The sequence below is a fragment of the Octopus sinensis genome, linkage group LG12 (genome assembly GCF_006345805.1).
Source record: "Octopus sinensis linkage group LG12, ASM634580v1, whole genome shotgun sequence".
Taxonomy (NCBI): Eukaryota; Metazoa; Mollusca; class Cephalopoda; order Octopoda; family Octopodidae; genus Octopus; species Octopus sinensis.
This window is the reverse complement of record NC_043008.1, coordinates 3,603,257-3,622,688: the sequence shown is the minus strand read 5'-3', so window position 1 is coordinate 3,622,688 and position 19,432 is coordinate 3,603,257. Positions and strand designations below refer to the sequence as shown.

The window sequence follows — 19,432 nt, the reverse complement described above, 5'->3', positions numbered from 1 at the left end:
TTCCCTGCTTGTGGTTGCAACTGTAAACTTTCCCTTTCATGACTTATTGTTTTTAGCAACACTGTTTTAGTGACCATTTTTATCTTTCAGTTGATTACCATCCTTGTTAATTTTCATAGGGTCTTTTTAACCCCGGTTCAGACACTTTTAAAAAGAGAATCATGTGTCATATGATAAAGTGTGGGTGTAGGTTCGAGTTCAAAACTGACGCCTTCCTATTGGCTTAGATCATTCTAAGATTTCTTCTTTTCGTTTCCCTGTTAGTTGGTTTCGCCCTCAAAGTTCACTCAGGTATTTTAGCTATCTGATCTCCACAGAAAGATGACCACTCAAAAGCAGTTAAAGAAACACCAATGCTCTCACACCCAGGAACCGAAACATTTATAAACATATAATCAACGCAGTACCCAAGAACACTTCAACATTATATGAGACGAATGAACGGAGGACCCTGCTAATTGCCAATAATTGTCAATTTATTACCGGAAAATAAAATATTACATTAATCTAGCGAGGAATTCATTAACTGGATTTTGAAAATAAATTTTGAAGTGTGAGTGACATAATAAGAAAGTGCATAAATATAATTACAGAAATTAATAATTTTATCTGCTAGTAATTTCCGCGCTGTTTTTACTTTTCACTGTAACTGCCATATTATCTACACCATGAAGCGTTGGTTTTTTTAGCATTTCTTGCACATTTGGTAAGCTTTAGTCAACGTATTATATTTCATGATACAACGTATCCATATTGGATCTCCTCACAGACCTTCTTTGCTATTCGTTCGGTGTTTGTGCAGTGCATTCTATCATTGCATAATGAATAATCTGTAATAAGTCTTTTCTTCATCTTAAACTTCCTATTGATTGCATCATATACTTTTGATTATAAGTACTCTGAGACTTGATGTATGTTACCATTTTCAGCATATCCCTAATTCGTATTACCTTTGAGATAGGATGCCAAATTACAATAGCTGGAGACTAATGCTTTTCTCAAAGAGTACAGCTATTTATGAAGAAATGGAATATTGAACCTTTCTGAGAGACCCGGGCCTTAAATGCTTAAAGGTTCTGATAAAAGCACAGTATATTGTTACTGACCTGGTAATCTACAGTTGTCCCGAAATCTGCTAAACAACTGTAGTCTACAGTTTTGCTGCGAAAGCCGTGCGACCGGGTATCCTGACTCGCTCAGAGAGTATAAGTAGAATGCACGATGCGTTTCCTTTGGTTATTCACTCTTTGCTAAATGTTGCAAATAGCAGCTGGTGGATTTCAGTAAAGTTCACTGTAAATCTATTTTAAGGTAGGCCAGACAGATATACAATATATTTTTCTTTTTTTTATATTTTGTGAAATCATCCTAAAAAAGGTCTGTAGCCCAATTCTAGACAATGTATTTGAGGATAGGAAGGAAGTTGCATTAATGCCACAAAAGCTCTCTATATATACATGCATATTTAAGATAGCAAATAAAAGATGGCAATAAAAACATTAATGAAATACGATTAGATGGTAATAAAAGAACTAATAAAAAAAAATTGGCGGTAATAAAATTCAGTAAATGAGATAACAAAAAAAAAAGAAGAAAAACGAAAAAGGCGCCGATAAAACACAATAAATGGAAATGGTATTAGAGGAACCGATAAAAATATTAGAATAAAAGAAATTGCCGACATTAGTAAGGGTACTTCTTAATACGGAATTTAAAGAGATCAAGGTCATAGTCTGCGGTAAATCAATTGGGAGAGATTCTATTCTTCAATTCAGCTGTTCTGAGAAAATGTAAACTTTGTTGTTGGGACTTGTAGTGCATCCCTGACATATCCAGGAAGTAAGAAAGCAATTCACCAAATATGGCAACCGTAATACTGATGAGAATTTCTCAGGTCGACAATAACAGGTAATGACCCGCATCTCAACACCTGACGGTACAATGGAGCAAACTTCAGATCAACTATTGGGTGGGACAGTTCAGCATATGAACTCTTTCAAGTCCATGACTTGTAGGTTTTCATATACTGAGGGAATCGGTGGTTGAATTCGTTGGCTTTAAGTCGCATGTAATTCCTCGGGATTGGATCATGTGATGTAAAAGTTGTCCCAATGAACACTGATTTCGAAAAGCAGAATCACTTCTTTCATTTTTGGAATGTTTTACAAATCTTCATTGCGCCACGTATAAATTGGATTTGGAGAATCCGCGTCAGTTTCATTTGTTCTTTTTCCGTGGATCCGAGTTTTTCTATTTTTTTTTTTGCGCAAATTGTTGGTACAAAACCTAATGCACTTATAATGATATGTATGCATGCATATATGTATGTATGTATTTATGTAAGTATGCATGTGTGTACACATATAATCAAAAAGTGCTTTAAGTAAAATAAAAACATATACACACATGCATCCATCTATCCATCCATGCAGCCATCCATGCATCCATGCATGCATGCATCCATCCATCCATCCGTCCATCCATTCATCCATCCATCCATCCATCCATCCATCCATCCATCCATCCATACATACATACTTACATACATACATACATACGTATAAATGGAACAAAAACGCAATAGAGGACAATAAAACATTCGGGCAGATAGATGATACAAAGGCGGACAAGAGAAACAACAATTAGAAGGACAAGCGAAAAAAGGACGGGTCATTCTTTCCTCAGTTAAGTACCAGAAGTCACGACCGTTTTGGGCAGTTACACTTAAGACGGTTCGATCTGGTTGCCTCCCCAAAAGTCTAAGCTAAGAGCATTAGATCCCTTTGTAAGAAAGTTAGCGAATGTGTACGGCAACAAAGACAAAAAATGGAGAGCATGGTACACAAAAAGACCTAAAACGGAGAACATGGTACACAATTACGAATACAAACAAGAAAATAACAACAGGTGTCTTTCGACTGAGAACAAATCAACTTGAGCTGGCGTGTATGAAGTGAAAGCCTGAAGGCAGGAACATAGGAGATGAACATAAGAGGTGTTGGTGGTCGGCAGTCAGGCCAAGAAAGAAAGATCGTGGCTAGCTGGCTGGACTCAGATTTATTTGAAAAAAGACAAGCAGCCCCTGACGAACGAGGATTTGGTGGGGCTTCACGAGCAGCAAAATAAAAAAGAAAAGGAAGTTGAATCTGAGCCGCGTCACTTTACCATTAAGAAAATGTGGCAAGCATTTGCATATATCGAAAAAGGTATTTCTATGTTCGAGGATATGGATCCAAATACTCAATGCTTTCCCAAGATTATGGGGGCTTGTCACGAAGCTTTTGGTCCTTATAATATAATCCTTGAGGAATAGAAGACAGTTTAAGGAACTCTCAACTGTTTTTTTAAGTGCATCGAACAACAAGAAAAGCCAGAGTCCTCTGCTGATGTTGACGATCCACAGCCATCTGCATCCGCGATGTAAACCACCAAATTGTATGTACGTATTGGTAAATTAAAAATAATTTAGTTTGTTTTACTTTTGCAAAATAATAATAATTACTGAATTTGTTTATTAAGCTTAAAAAAGGTTTTTAATTTACCATGTCTTATTGCAAACCGCATTCATAAATAAAGCGTCCGCCATGGACGGTAAACTCCATCAAACTGCATTCGTAAAGTTAGATTACTTTTTTTTTTACTGTACTGTATTAAAAATTTAAAATTATTTGTTTGTAAGCTTAAAATAGGTTTTCCTTAACCATGTATTATTGAAAATCCATTCATAAAGTACAAAACTGAGAATGGTTATTATCGGTTTAGATTAGAGACAAGTTAATTCGACTTAAGTCGTGTCTCCTGGAACCAATTAACGACGGAGGGTGAGGTATGCCTGTATATATAAATGTATGTCTGTATGTATGTATGTATGTATATATATATATATATATATATATATATATATATATATCATATTTTACAGTTAGGTATTTCACCAAGCTTTGTAGAATAATTTTACGTACGTGTTCTCTATCTTTTCACACCTCTTATTCCTAATCTCCGTTTCTTTTCTTTTTTCTCTCAATCCCAGCATTTGTATAGAAACCACCCACTGTCTAACAATTTCCTAAATATTCCTCGGACTTTCTCATTTGCTGTCGCTAAGTCACAGTTTTTTTCTTTCATCTCCTTTCCTTTCTCTTTCAATATCTCAAATTCACTTACTTTCTCTCAAAAACAAAGGAAAGAAAGAAAAAAACAAACTTTTATTCATTCCACTCTTTAAAATACCAAACATTTTCCAAAGAACCAAATTCTGCCAAAATCTATCTCTTTCTGTCTCATTTGCTCTCACTCTCAGGACTCCTTTTCTCTGTTACTGCTTCTCTCTCTCTCCCACTCTATCACTCTCCCTCTTACTTTCCCTGTCTATTAACCTCAATCTCCAACAAACTCTAACATTTGCTTTCCTTCTTTCCCTCTCTATGTCAGTAGACATGCACCTCCTCCATATTTGAAGAACACTTTCAAAATCTCATTTCACACCCTTTACTCTTACTAACTCTCTCCCCAACTCCTCTCCTCCTCCCCCTCTCTCTCTCTGTCTCTCTGTCTCTCTTTCACATACATTTTCCCCTCCCTTTCTAAGCCTTCCCTTCACTCTGATCCAGCTTATGTAAAAATAATGCTGCTCACATTTTTTAATTACTTTATTGACTTCCAATCTTTTCCTCTAGTTGTCTGTGTGTTTTTATCATTATCACTTTCCCCGTGGTTAATTAACTGCTTCAATCAATGAGAAACTTTTCTAATTTACTTTATTCCAACAATTCAAGACATAACCGTTCCTACTTATTTAAACATTACCTTTTGCTTTTTTTTCTTCTTTCTCTCCTTGTTTCTCTCTCTCTTTTTTTGATAATTGTTCAGCTATTTCTCGCTGTATAACCTTTAATTCGTACCAACTATTTCAACAATACCAGCCAGTAAGAGTCTCTTCTTTCTAATGTCGTTTGACTGCTCTTCTTTACTCACTCCCACAATACTAAAAAGAAGGCACGCTAGCTCTGTCTGCCGCTTATCTTTGTACCCATCTCATATATAGATTTGAGTGTCGCTATATGTATGTATGAATGTATACATGTACGTATAGATATACATGACTAGCAAAACTTATGCATGTGTACAGTGTAAGTTGCCAAACTGGTACTTACACTTGTGTTCGATGGGGAAGCCTACTGCCAGTTGTTACTCTGAGGCAAATAAGCCCGAAACGTAGGTACATCTGCTTTTGGGTAATGTTCTCGGTCATCTTTCAAAACTGAATTCACTATAAACTATCCATCTGCTGGAATGATTTTTACTTCAGTGAATATAACGTCGCTACTAAAACTTAGATCCAGCGAGTTTCCTAATATTTTAAGTCAGTTGGTTAAGAGGAACATTTACATGCAACTGTCTTCGAAACAGCTGTGGTAACATTTAAGCAATATACAACTAAATCTACAACATCTATATTTCGGAATGTTTGATTTCAAAACGTTTCGGAATTAGTGACATTCCCACACAAATTATATAAATATGTATATTACAATAAATGATACAAGTATATTAGTTCGGGCACAGTGCAAGATACTGGTCTGTTCAAGGGACCAGAAAACTGGTCTGGCAGTGGCGGGAATTTGAAGTACCTATTTGTAAATAAGTGTAGAATACAAGAGCTTCCAGACGATAAGAGTCTGGAAAGTTGGTGTTGTACCCAGAATATAAAATATTAGATATACTTGGGCAAAAACATCTTTCAATGGTGTTTGGAAAAGAATGTGTCATATTGTAGCTAATGAAAGGCATAGGATAAAAACTGAAGCAGTTTCAAACAGTGTTACCTTCGTAGAAATGTGACAGATGTCAGGTGAAAAGAAGTGAGCGCGTGCGTTTGTGAAAGATGTGAATGTATGGGAGAAGAGAGGTGGAAGGCAGACGTATGTGGAAGTAGTGCTCATGCGTGAAGGTGGGATCAGTGAATTGAGAATAGATTTTGGACTTGACTTAGTCAACGAATGATTTAGCGTAGTTAGGACACATTCTTGTGCTCATGGTCACTTCATTGATGTGGATATATGGAAGGGTACTTACAGGCATATATTTGGACTGTTGCTAAAATATTTTGATAATTGGTGCTAAATACATAGTATTTATACTTGGATTACAGATGCATACATTGAGTATACACGATTTATTTGCAAGCAGCATTACAGAATTAAAAGAATTACAAAGATGCAATTAATAAGGAATGTGATCGAAAGCAATAATATTTATAATCAATTCGGCACAAAGCGTAGAACTGTTATAATAAGTAACACTGAATATAATTGTTTTTTCTGTGTTCAAAATCTTAGCTCAGAAATGATCATCACTTCTTCCCATACTGAAATGTTTCCAGTTGGGTAACACTAAGGCAATTAAGTACTTTTTGAGTTCACTGCTGATGTTGTGAACCTTTCAAACGTTGATGAATTATTGTGGGCAAGAAGTATAACTAAATTCATTTAAGAAAAACTTAAGTTTTTCTAATTAAAAGCCCCTGTTGCAGGCAATGACAGAAAAAGGTGTGGAACGCGATAAAGATATTTGACAAAGCTTTGTGAAATTTCAATTCTTGATAAATTTTCTCCGGTATTTTTATCAAGAATTGAAATTCACATCAAATATTCTTTTATGAAATGCATTTGATTGTTGATGTCACTTGAAATATAACTTGTATAGCATAAATGAATCTGATTGAATTTTCTTTTTTGTAGTTGCACATTCTCCTCTAACAGCTTAAAGTGCCACAGAAATCAAAGCTTTCACAAATGACTTTCACTGCTAAAAGTCGACATGAAAGGACGTTGATAACAAAGTCCATTATGGCGAAGAAGTAATTTTCAGCATCAGCCTTTAGAGTCGAGAAACACCTGTGATTAGCAGAACTACCCAACGCAGCACCAGATTCGAAAATATAGCGTTTTTTAAAAATAAAGCATTCCATTTCTATCCTAGATTCAAGATATCTACTCATAGACAATCAAGGTTGTCCCTTGCTACGACCGATATTGCACCATGAGAATGTTTACCGAGTTGGTTCCATGGATCAGTGTTAGCATTTTAATCCAAATAGCCGGCATCTTCAATTTACATTCAAAGACATCTCGGTACTTTTCGATACCCTGAAGATCCAACTTATACCGTCAAATTGTTGACTTAATTCTTTTCTAATGCTGTATTTCTCACACAATCTAAACGGCACGCAATTAATCTTACTCGCCAATTCTTATTCATCATTCATGTTACAGCATGCACAGGATTTGCATTATTCGAAATAATGATGTTTATCTTTTGCAGGTTTTAGCACAAACTGTATCAATGGCATCAGAATATTATTTGCACAAATGTATTTGTCATTCCTCCTCTTTAAAATAGTTTGCACATTTCTGTAATTTCCGACCATATGCGAACCGTCGTCAAATGCTCGATCCAATGAGTTCAAATTAAGAATGACTAAGAAGATTACAGTTTTAGGTGCAATTCCTTCGTTTTGTCATGAAAATCTTTCCTCTTCATACACGTGAGGATGAATAACTACTTTTGTAAGAACAATCAGACGTTCCCTCAGTTGAAATTGGAAATACTTTGCAGGTTTTATATCGACAGTAATGTTCTTTTTGCACAAATCATCCGCAGGTTGCAGTGAACTCGTTTTGTATATTATTGGATAGGTAGTGTACAGGTATCCTTGTTGCAGTCTTCTGTGAGACTGAACACGTGTGATATGTTGATTAAATGATGAATCATACTTGATCTGGAGCTTAGCAAAAATTCTGCAAAGTTCCATTATGATTGTCACCAATTTGTTCAGATCTGCGAAGAACAAGCCCCCATCCACACACTCCCCACCTTCAAAAAGATCTGATATAAATAAGGCAAGGAAGACTTTTTCTTTTCTATTTCTTATATTTGGCCTTGATCAGGTTAACAATACATCCGTAAATTGCTGTTGAAGCACCGCTTATTCTCGCCTTAAATTTGCTTGTTGAAGTGAGAATAACTCATGACATGCAATTTGATCCTTCCATTTTCTCCAACCTTTCTCAACTGTCAATCCTAAACGACCGATTAATTCACTCATATACGAAGGTAAATCGAACCCATTTTAACAAAAGCAAGATGCACGACTCTGTGACGGCTTCACATAACTCCAACGCAGCCATTCTTCTTTATATATTTTCTCCTTTTTTATGTGCTGCTGTAAAAAAACAAAAAGGCCTGGAAGTTACCTGATTGTTTCGTTTTAATCCTTGGGAACATAAGCTTCTAGATTCTCGATAATTCAGTCTCAAACTTTTAGAAATAATTCAGTGCCAGTCTTAATCCTTTCATCAGTAAATGCAATGTTGATTTCTGACATCGAGTCTTTTCCAGTTGTGGAGCTTTTCCTTTTTCCTAATTATTCCCACCAGCTTTAAATAGCAATTGTGCTTCAGTTTATAATAAGTAAACTTTATTTTTTACTTATTTTAATCATTGGACTGCAGTCACCCTGGGGTAGCACTTTGAAAGAATTTAGTCGAACGAATCGACCTTAGTACACATCGGTCTGTTTTCCCGAGCTGCAAAGTAACGCGTACGTAAACAAAACAACCCCGGTTGTAAGGCAGTTGATAGAAGACTCTTGCCCTAGATGACTCGCAGCATGTCTGAAACCGGAACATGTTGTAGGAAAGCCAACTTCCTACAACACAGCCACCATGCGCGCTCGCGCGTGTTTGTGTGTAGTTATAAACTTATTTTGCCTCATAAATTTGCGGCTATGGCTGATCCAACCCCAAGATAATCAAGATTATCGTGCTTACCTTGAATCCCGTTGCTGGTGATGGCTGGTCATTAGTCATTCGCTCATTGCTTTCCAGAGCTTCATCTTGCATTGGCATATTCTGTCTCTGCTGCAGGTTTTTTTTTTTATATTCTTCAAACATTTTCCCAGAACTGAACTACAAAGTAAAATATAAATATTAAGTGACAAATGCAACAAAAATCAATGTTTGTAACATTTTATTCATTTCTTTTCCGTTGGTTAAAAATAAACTATAGATGTTACAACGTGTATGGCTAGCTACGTACTAGTAGTAATATATATGCGTGTGTATGTACGTGTGTGAGTATGTCTCTCTCTCTCTCTCTCCTCTCTCTCTCTCTCTCTCTCTCTATATATATATATATATATATATATATATATATAATGTGTGTCTATATGCATAAACCTGTGTGTATGAGTGTATGCACAATTTAAAAGTATTCTGCTATATTTTATATAGAATTATAAAATTTTATTGTTGCAAAAAAGGATATTAGGAAATAATACTAAGACGTTCCAACCATGACCATTAATCACAATAACGTTTTATATATGTATACAGATGTATACATGTATATGCATATACATGTATACATCTGTAAATGGTAAATGTATATATAAATGTCTGTGTATATTTACACACACACACAAACGCACGCACACACACACGCACACACACACACACACACACACACACACACACACACACACACAAACACACACTTTATCGAGAAATGTTTCCTTGTATTTAATACAAAAACTTGTTTCCTATTCTCGCGGTCTATGGAAGCAAGTTAAATTTTACCGTTTTTATATGAAATATAAAATAAAAGACTTTTTTGGCGAAGCAGCGTATAAAATGGAAAAAATTACATTTGCTAGTTTTGCTTGGCGCTGCAGGTTTAGATTTTATTTCTTTTTCATTTGAGTGGGTGTGTTTGTGCGTATGTGTGTATGTGTGTGTTTGTTGAAAATTGTAAACAGCGCAAAATATTATTTTAAAAACATCATTACAACACAAATAAAGATTATAGCGAACCAGTTTATGATAATACAAAACATAAGTGAAGAATTACTATTGACATTTGCTCTTAACCGTGCATAAAGAAGCAGAAAACGCTCGTCTGTTGTTGCTATTACATGTTTGTTCGATGTATTAATACTAGCAGGCAAGCTTAAGAAGAAAATAAAAGAACAATTTAAATATTTTCTATGCGTTTATGCATTTGTTTTTGTCTTCATTTTGAAATATTTTGCTAAATGAATTCTTTCAAAAATATTTACGGCGTGGAGGTGTGGTCCATAGTCAAATTAGCATATAGATAGAAATTACAGTAACAAAACTGAAAACAGTTCTCAGTGAAGAAGTGATTTGATTTTGGAATCGCTGTTAAAAATATATGAGTAATTATATAAAAACTGGTATTTAAGAATTCTTTTTAAACTGATCCAACAGATCACTCTTTTGCTTCTGATGCGGGGGATAGGACCCCTTCTCAAAAACAATATTTTTCAGGAGCCATACACCAACTAACACTGCAACGTCAGATGCTTTCTCGAGACGAATTCCGCAGTTTAGAAGGCTTTCAACAGAATGTATATTTTAAGTGTGTATACAGATCGCTAATCTCAACTAATCCGGAAATTGTAATTCGACCTGTCGGTTAAATGCGGCATCTATGACCTTTCAGTATCTGCTTTACATTATCAGCGATGATGTTTGCTTGGCATGTGGTGACAGTGAATATTTACTTCTGATAAAGCTAAAACAAAGCAGAAACCCATATCTAGCAATGCCACCAACCTTGTCAGGCGATCTTTGCCTGGGATTTCTTTTAACGCAATGTATCTATACAAGATAGTTTCTGGAGATGAACAGCACAGCTTAGAAAGTTTTCTACAGTATTTATGTTCTAAGTATGTATACAGATCGGTAATATATGTATGTTTACAAATACACGCACACACACACACATTTGTATGTGTGCACGTGTATCTGTCTGTCTGTCTGTCTCTGTCTCTGTCTCTGTCTCTGTCTCTCTCTCTCTCTCTCTCTCTCTCCATATATATATATATCTTATTATAAAAGGCAGATTTTATCTGCCTCCCTTTGGGAGTTATACAAATCTACAATATAGGATTTCTTCAATTACAATTTACCTAGCATTTTTAAGAGTACAATACATCGCGTCATGCCAGGTCCAGTTTTTAAAATTTAAACTCCAATTAAGCAAAATTTACAGAAAACTCACATTCTGGTGTGTGTGTCAAATGCTTTTCTTAGTCTGGTTTACACCACACGCAAACGCACACACACAGTGTGTAACGAATAAAGTGAAACTAGATGTAATATTTGTTTCTCTCTATCACGCTGATAGATACATGAGTAAAATGTATGGGAAGCTAACAGATAACAGTGAGTGACAATGTTCTTGGAAGAGAGTAAATTAGCGACAGAGTGATTTGAGGAAGACTAAACTGAAAGTATGAAACAGTGTTTATGTATAAACAGACGACACTTATATAAACCCTTTCGTTACCAAACCACCCGAATTTACCTATTCATATTTAAATGAGAATATCAGAGTAAATCTCTTTAGTACATTCGTGAAAACACGTATTATACTTCGTAAACACTTCAAATACAGTTTTGTACAAAAATCAAAGTGTAATTTTAATTCCGTGAATTATGGGAGATTTTTTTCCGAAATTTGTTCCTATTATGTTTTCAAAATTTGTAATTCTGACAAAAAATGGATACGAATTTCATTATATCAAGCAGCGAGTCAGAATTCGAAGGATTTTCTACTGAAGACCTTCATAAATCTAACTCTATGACTGAAAAAAAAAGCATCTTTATATAAGAGTGAAGTTGTGTGTCTGTCCCCTTCGATTTAGATTCGTAACTACTCCCACATTTTGCGGTGCAGTTTAACCAAAAGCGGGTATCTTATAGTCGTGATTCATATAGAGCCCTTCTGGGTATTAGCGCGCGTCTACGATGAGTCTACGATTTAAAAAAAATTTACCATCATATTTTTCCATTTTAATGCATTTTTTCGCTTTTATATAAGGGAAGTAACTCTCTAAAAATATCTACGATGTGTCAACGATTTAAAAAAAAAATTTACCTTAATTTTTTTTCAATTTTTAATGCATTTTTTTGCTATTTTTTGGCTATAACTCTCTAAAAATGCTTATATAGTTATTTCCCTTACAACGCCGGGCGATACTGCTAGTATATATATATGAGTACATACATATACTGGGGTTGGACAAAATAATGGAGACACCTTAAAATTTCAAACAAATTAATTTTAATATGGGTTAGGACCGCCTTTGGTAGTAATTGCAGCATGAATTCTACGAGGTACAGACTCGTGCAAAGTTTGAATTGTTCCCAAAAAATTTTTGTTCATTCTTCAGTTAAAATAGTCTCCAGTTCTTGTACTGATGATGGTGGAGGATATCAACTCCTTACTTGTTTTTCTAAAATGCACCATAAATGTTCAATATGGAGTTCTGGGGACTGTGGTGATCAGATAAGATGTTCAACTTCACTAGACTTGGATTCCAAATCAAGTTTCTTTTTCCCCCTTAATGTCTAATTTGATGAGTTTCATCAATTTCTTCTCTCTAACTGCAGGGTACTTAAATATACGAGGAAGGGAGCCACTGCAGCAGATCGGGAAGCTTCACGGAATAGTTTATGTCGAGCTTTTAGACTTAGACGAGTTTTGTATCATGTATCGTTTTTCCTTTTTAAAATTTTTGTTGCAATTTTGATATTCCCGGTGTTTAAGGACAGACATTGATGTGTATGATTACTTTTGAAATATAATTCTGGAAAACTGATTCAGCAACTTTACGCTATTTTGTCTTACTCGTTTTGCCCCACCTAAATTTGTCTTTTATATGCTCAAAGAGAACGGAGATAATTTTCTGATATAGTGTTTCGAATATGTTCTGCTGTTTTTGATTTATTTAGAGAAGGTTATTTGCTTAGCTGATATAGTTTGTGTAAGGTAATGAACATTTGTAAAAAGATCATTTTTATTGAGAGTGAAAACTGCAGTAAATATTACACTGTCCGTCACCCCTTATAAGCACACACACACACACACATTTATGTATATATATCACAACATCACTGTATCGATCAGAATATCAGATGCTTTGGCACACCACTGATCACAATGTGCTTCCAATTCGGCCTTGTGCTGCGTCTTCCGACCACATATATTTTATTTTTCTGCGCTTCATTTGAACCCCGCTGCTATGCTATGAGTATCCAGCTCTGCCAGCATGGTCTGCAGCTAGTCTATGGTTTCAACGATGAGTACATTGTCATCTGCAAATCGGAGGTGTGACAGTTGCCCGCCACTGATGCTCACGCTACCTATCTCCTCACTATTCCCGGTGAGCCTTTCTGAACATGCAGTAAAGCACTTTGCAGGAATGGTATCTTCTTGCTTGTCACGTTTCCCAAATGGAATTCTTTAATAATGGTGATAGCAGAGCTATATCTGTTGTGCATCTTGAGTTCCGACCTTTGAACGGTTTGGTGTATTACATCTCGACATCTTTCATTTCCAGGGATTTCAAAACACACACAGAAGCACATACACACACACACACACACACACACCACACACACACACACACACACACACAACACACACACACACACACACGCACACACACACACGCACGCACATAAACACGCGCGCACGCGCACGCAAAAGAACGGTATCGTAATTAAAGTTTTGCACTTATAAATCTGAATTTCGAAACTTTAGTATTTCAAAAACTATGGGAAACCGGAAATAATATATTGGATTGAGGAATAATTAATGAGCGCTATTTCAAGTTTAAAAATGTACGCAGAAATAAAACGCATTGGCAACATGTTTTATGTTATTTAAAAGAGAATTTATTTCTCTACAAGGTAGTGTGTTTTAATTTTTAAAATTTTGTTGACTTTTGTGTATTTTCTGATCATTAAAATGAAATGTCAAGTGGACAAAACTAAGCATTTTCGACGCCATTTGCTTTTTTCATTTAATCGAGGTGTTAAGGCCGCCGAAGCTGCTTGTGAGATTTGTGTTGTATATGGAGAAGGAGTAATGCCTCAAAGTATCGACCGCCATTGGTTTTCGCGCCTCAAAAACGGGAATTTTGACCTCAAGGACAGATCACACACCGTCGTTCAATTGAGTTCGATGAAGAGCGATTAAATCAACTTCTTCACGAAAATCCACATCAAACGACCAGAGAATTGGCGGAGCAGATGGATTGTGATAAAAAAAAAAGAAAAAGAACTGTGGTGAACCACTTCCACTCAATGAGCAAAGTTCAGAACCTCGCCTCTTGGGTGTTACACACTTTGAACGAAAACCTAAAAAATCAACGCTCTACAATCGCCGCCAGGTTGCTTGCTCGACATCGCTCAACACATGGTCACAAACAGCGTTTTCTTTACCGCATTGTCACTGGCGATGAGAAATACGTCAATATGAAGCAGCGAAAAGAATGGCTCTGCCCCGACAAATAAGCGACTCCGTGTGCACAACAAGACCGTTATCCTCGAAAGACCATGTTGTGTGTATGGTGGATCTGGAAAGGCACAATTCACCAGGAACTGCTTGAACGCAATGAAGCAATGAAGCAAAAAAGATCGAATACGTGAAATGGCGTTCTTGTGCAGCACGACGACGCCCGTCCTCACATCGCCAATAGGACCAAAGCTGCAATTCAACAACTCGAATGGGAAGTGCTGCCTTATCCTTCATACTGCCCAGACTTGGTGCCGTCAGATTTTTATCTCTTTCGATCGCTTTCGAACACTTTGTGTATTGTCGTTCAACAATGGTGTGGAATTTAGGGTTTGGTTGGACGAATTCTTTGAGCCATGACCGGGAGATTTCTATCGCGGAGGCATCGAAAAACTTAATGAACGATGGGAAGAAGTCGTAAACAAGTAGTTTTTTGTTTAAAATAAATTTTAAAATAACGCACACGAATTATTCCTCAACCCAATAAAAGAGTTCATGAATTATTCCTCAGCAACATTTTACTTAAAATTGTTTATACTTCAGACATATTCAGATATCATAGCAAAATTGTAGGATTTTATTTTGGTAAGTAAAAACTAATTGCCAACATCTGAGAGGTTCAGAAATAATAGTATTTCTATTTTGATAATTTTAGCAATATATTGAAAACTTATAAGAGTTAACAGTTCGACTTATAGAGATTACCGAGAATAAGACCAGAATATTTCAGAAATGTAAAGTGATTTGTATGTGGAACTGAGAGTAATAAATTATTTTCTATCACCCAGGATATTTGAAATACGGTTCAAAATGTTTTAGAGATAAATCTTTTAAATGTGAAATTTTAATATCGAAAGTGTTTCGTACGTGAGTCGATCCCTTTAATTAGTCCGTAACGTGTGTGTGTGTGTATGCGCGCACTTGTTTGTTTATGTAGTATACATGCATGTGAGTATGCATGTGGTTATACATGTATACATGCGTGCATGCACTTATGCATTTAACAAGAAAGGACATATGCATTTAAATTGGAAATATGCATATATTTAAATACTGAATTACATACATACATACAAACATACATATATGCATACATACATGCATACACTCATATATATATATATATATATATATATATATATGTGTGTGTGTGTGTGTGTATTATCTATATGTAAATATATATATTTATATAATATACATGCACACACAAACACACACACATGCATAATTTCAACAAATTATGCCACAAAGATTGTTCTGGTGAACATATTTGATTTTCATGAAATAGTGTCGTGCACAAGACTCACCATTCTAGTATCACTTTATTGGCATCAAATTCTAGCAACTCGATGATAAGAACGTTAGAGTAAACGTAGTAAACTGCTTAAAAATTCCGATCACTCTTGATAATAATGTTAAGAAATACTTTTGAAAAATATTTATAAAAGCCAAAAAAGAGAAAGGATTTTTAAAAGAAGAATTAATCTATAATTCCATGTTTTTTAATTATTATTATTTTTGTTTTTTGAGATATGAAAACATAATAAATACTGTCACACGCTAGAGAGTATGCTTGGATTTGTAGAACCGCAGAATTCCCAATTTAATGATTAGGTGGTCCACTATCAAACCCGAACTTTGATTATTAAGAGAATTCTGAATACCTTTTCATGTTGCTTCCACATCAGTCGTACGTAGAGCTGTTCACATGCAACCTTCACTGGATTTTTGCATCAAACTTCTCTTTCATCCAATTTTATTCACATCTGTACCTTCATATTATCAGCATTATCAACGTGTGCATGTAGAATCAGAACTTCATAGCAATGATGTATGGAAACATGCATCTCAACTATATGGAAAAATAATGTTATAATATACATGCACACACAAACACACACACATGCATAATTTCAACAAATTATGCCACAAAGATTGTTCTGGTGAACATATTTGATTTTCATGAAATAGTGTCGTGCACAAGACTCACCATTCTAGTATCACTTTATTGGCATCAAATTCTAGCAACTCGATGATAAGAACGTTAGAGTAAACGTAGTAAACTGCTTAAAAATTCCGATCACTCTTGATAATAATGTTAAGAAATACTTTTGAAAAATATTTATAAAAGCCAAAAAAGAGAAAGGATTTTTAAAAGAAGAATTAATCTATAATTCCATGTTTTTTAATTATTATTATTTTTGTTTTTTGAGATATGAAAACATAATAAATACTGTCACACGCTAGAGAGTATGCTTGGATTTGTAGAACCGCAGAATTCCCAATTTAATGATTAGGTGGTCCACTATCAAACCCGAACTTTGATTATTAAGAGAATTCTGAATACCTTTTCATGTTGCTTCCACATCAGTCGTACGTAGAGCTGTTCACATGCAACCTTCACTGGATTTTTGCATCAAACTTCTCTTTCATCCAATTTTATTCACATCTGTACCTTCATATTATCAGCATTATCAACGTGTGCATGTAGAATCAGAACTTCATAGCAATGATGTATGGAAACATGCATCTCAACTATATGGAAAAATAATGTTATAAATATACATGCGAAAATATTTTTTGTATCTTCGGAGAAATATACGGAGAAGTGTGTGTGTGAGTGTGAAGGTGTATATAAGTAAGAATATGTGTTTCTGTGTGTATGTTGTAGGAATGTACGTATGCTCATGGTACTTATTACTGTTTTGAGCAATTACATACACGCGGACATTAAATACGCTCATATACATGTCAAATGCATCTCAATATCTACCACCTGAACTATAATCATATATACGTACACATACACCTTCCCCATATATTTATACATACATACGTATATGTATGTATGTATGTATGTATGTATGTATGTATGTATGTATGTATGTATGTATGTATGTATGTACGTGTGTATGTAAGCAAATATTCCTATTGCAATCTCGTGATTGAAGAGAGAATTAACTGCTGTAGTTGACATTTAAAGCCAACATGTGAATATCTCAATTGTGGCTTGATGCAGATATTTAAACTTATATATGAATATGCTTTGAGGAAAATTTGGCTACTATTTACATTCCGAGATGCCCTTTGGAAACTTTTGCCAGGCAAATAGTGAAGGATTATGATTGAAAGGGACCAGAAGGTTATTTTTATCAGGTATAGCTACAGTATAGATGTCACTCAGTTGCTTATATAAAAATGCATGAGCCAATAGCGTGAGGAGTTAATGAGATTTGACTACTATTTCTATCAAGTCGAAATATCAATTAGAGGTTTTGTCGTTGGCTCTTACGTATGAAGGCTCATAAGATAGCCTATATTTAGACTGTTGTTTTACATCAAGAAGTCTCTGATAAGGCGGTGAGCTGATAGAATCGTTACCGAACCGGTCAAAATGCTTAGCGGCATTTCGTCCGTATTTACGTTCAGAGTTCAAATTCCGTCGAGGTCTACTTTGTCTTTCATCCTTTCGGGGTCGATAAAATAAGTATCAGTTGAGCACTGGGGTCCATGTGATCGACTTACCCCTCCTCCGAAATTGCTGGCCTTGTGACAAAATTTGAAAGCGTTATTAACTCATACGTACATAAGGCAGAGAGAGAGAGAGAGAGAGAGAGAGAGAGAGAGAGAGAGAGAGAGAGAGAGAGAGAGAGAGAGAGAGAGAGAGAGAGAGAGAGAGAGAGAGGAAGATAGGGAGAGAAACAGATGAAAGTGAGAATAATAAAGAGAGACTGATGAGGGATTGAAAATGGCAGATGGACAAGCTGCCAGAAAAGGACCCACTAACGAGAGGATGTTTGACTGTTATTTCTCAAAATAAATGTTATTCAAAATTCCGGCTGAGATGGTGAATTACAATATATGTGGCTTTGTGGGTGTTCGCTTTGTTGTTCTGAATATCATTTGTGTCGACGCATAAAAAATTCACACATCCAGACATAAAGTCGTAGGTGACCCGAGGCAGTTTCAATAGCAACCAGCGTACAGGTGATTTCTAGTCAATATTTTGTTGCTATTGTTACCACATATGAGGTGGATCTCGATTACGGATTTAGAGGTGTGAGAGACATTATTTGAAACAACAACGCTTTAGAGCTCTTTCATTATATTTTTCACTATCGGTGGAGTAGCTAATACAGTTTAGTTCCAAGCAGAGCTACGATCGAAGGCTTCCCAACAGTCATTTTTTAGACATAACACAACGTAGCTAAAATCACATCATCCAACGAATTATTGCATTTTTCAAAACAGTAGAAAGTAATTACATTTTCTTTGAGTTGCTATTTCTAGCAGATCAACCGAAGTACAAAAGTCCCTTCACTGCGATAAAGAAAATAATGTAGGCGGTCTTGGGGTGCTGACCGGTTTTGGTTTTTATACTGTTTACCTCGAGTGACTTCGCTTGATGGCTTCTAATGAGGTTGTTTATAAGAAAAAATGGCAAAACATCCTGTTTCCGCCAAACGTAATGTTCGTCCTTGAGCCGAGTTCAATTAAACCGATGCATCTTTATTCAGTTACACACACCCGCATACATGCAAGGGCGTATGCGTGTGTTCTTGTATATGTGTGTGTGCGTATATATGTGTGTGTGTATATGTGTGTGTATATATATATATTTATAATAGTAGAATATATATCAATGTATTTATAAATAAATATGCATAAATGTACGTGGTGCTATCAAATGATTCCTGGACTAATTATGTCTAATAAAAAATAATTTATTTACCTAAGTTTTAACATCATTTCTTTCAAAATAATTACCTTGCGCAGCAATACACCGGTCCCAGCATTCCTGCCACTTTTGAAATCCGGCCTGAAAGTTGTTTTCCGTAAGCGAGTCGTGGATCTTCGGTGATTCGCTCTTGATCTCGACGGTGGTGTTAAAACGGTTACTTCTGAGGTGTATTTTCATCTTGGAGAAGAGACGGAAGTCCGTAGGTGCTAAATCTAGCGAATAGAGCAGGTGCTGAAGCGATATGGTATTGTTTTTGGCGAGATACTCACGAGTGAGGAGAATTCGGTAACAGGGTGCGTTGTC

At 35.6% G+C, this 19,432-nt stretch overlaps 1 long non-coding RNA gene across 1 annotated transcript; it reads left to right on the top strand.

Annotated features, from left to right (window-relative positions):
• Positions 1–8,740: 8,740 nt before the first annotated feature.
• On the top strand, positions 8,741–12,226 carry LOC118765548. Its single transcript, XR_005001411.1, has 3 exons — positions 8,741–8,753; positions 11,482–11,485; positions 12,087–12,226. It is a non-coding gene; the product is annotated as an uncharacterized LOC118765548 (long non-coding RNA).
• The last annotated feature ends 7,206 nt before the right edge of the window (positions 12,227–19,432 follow it).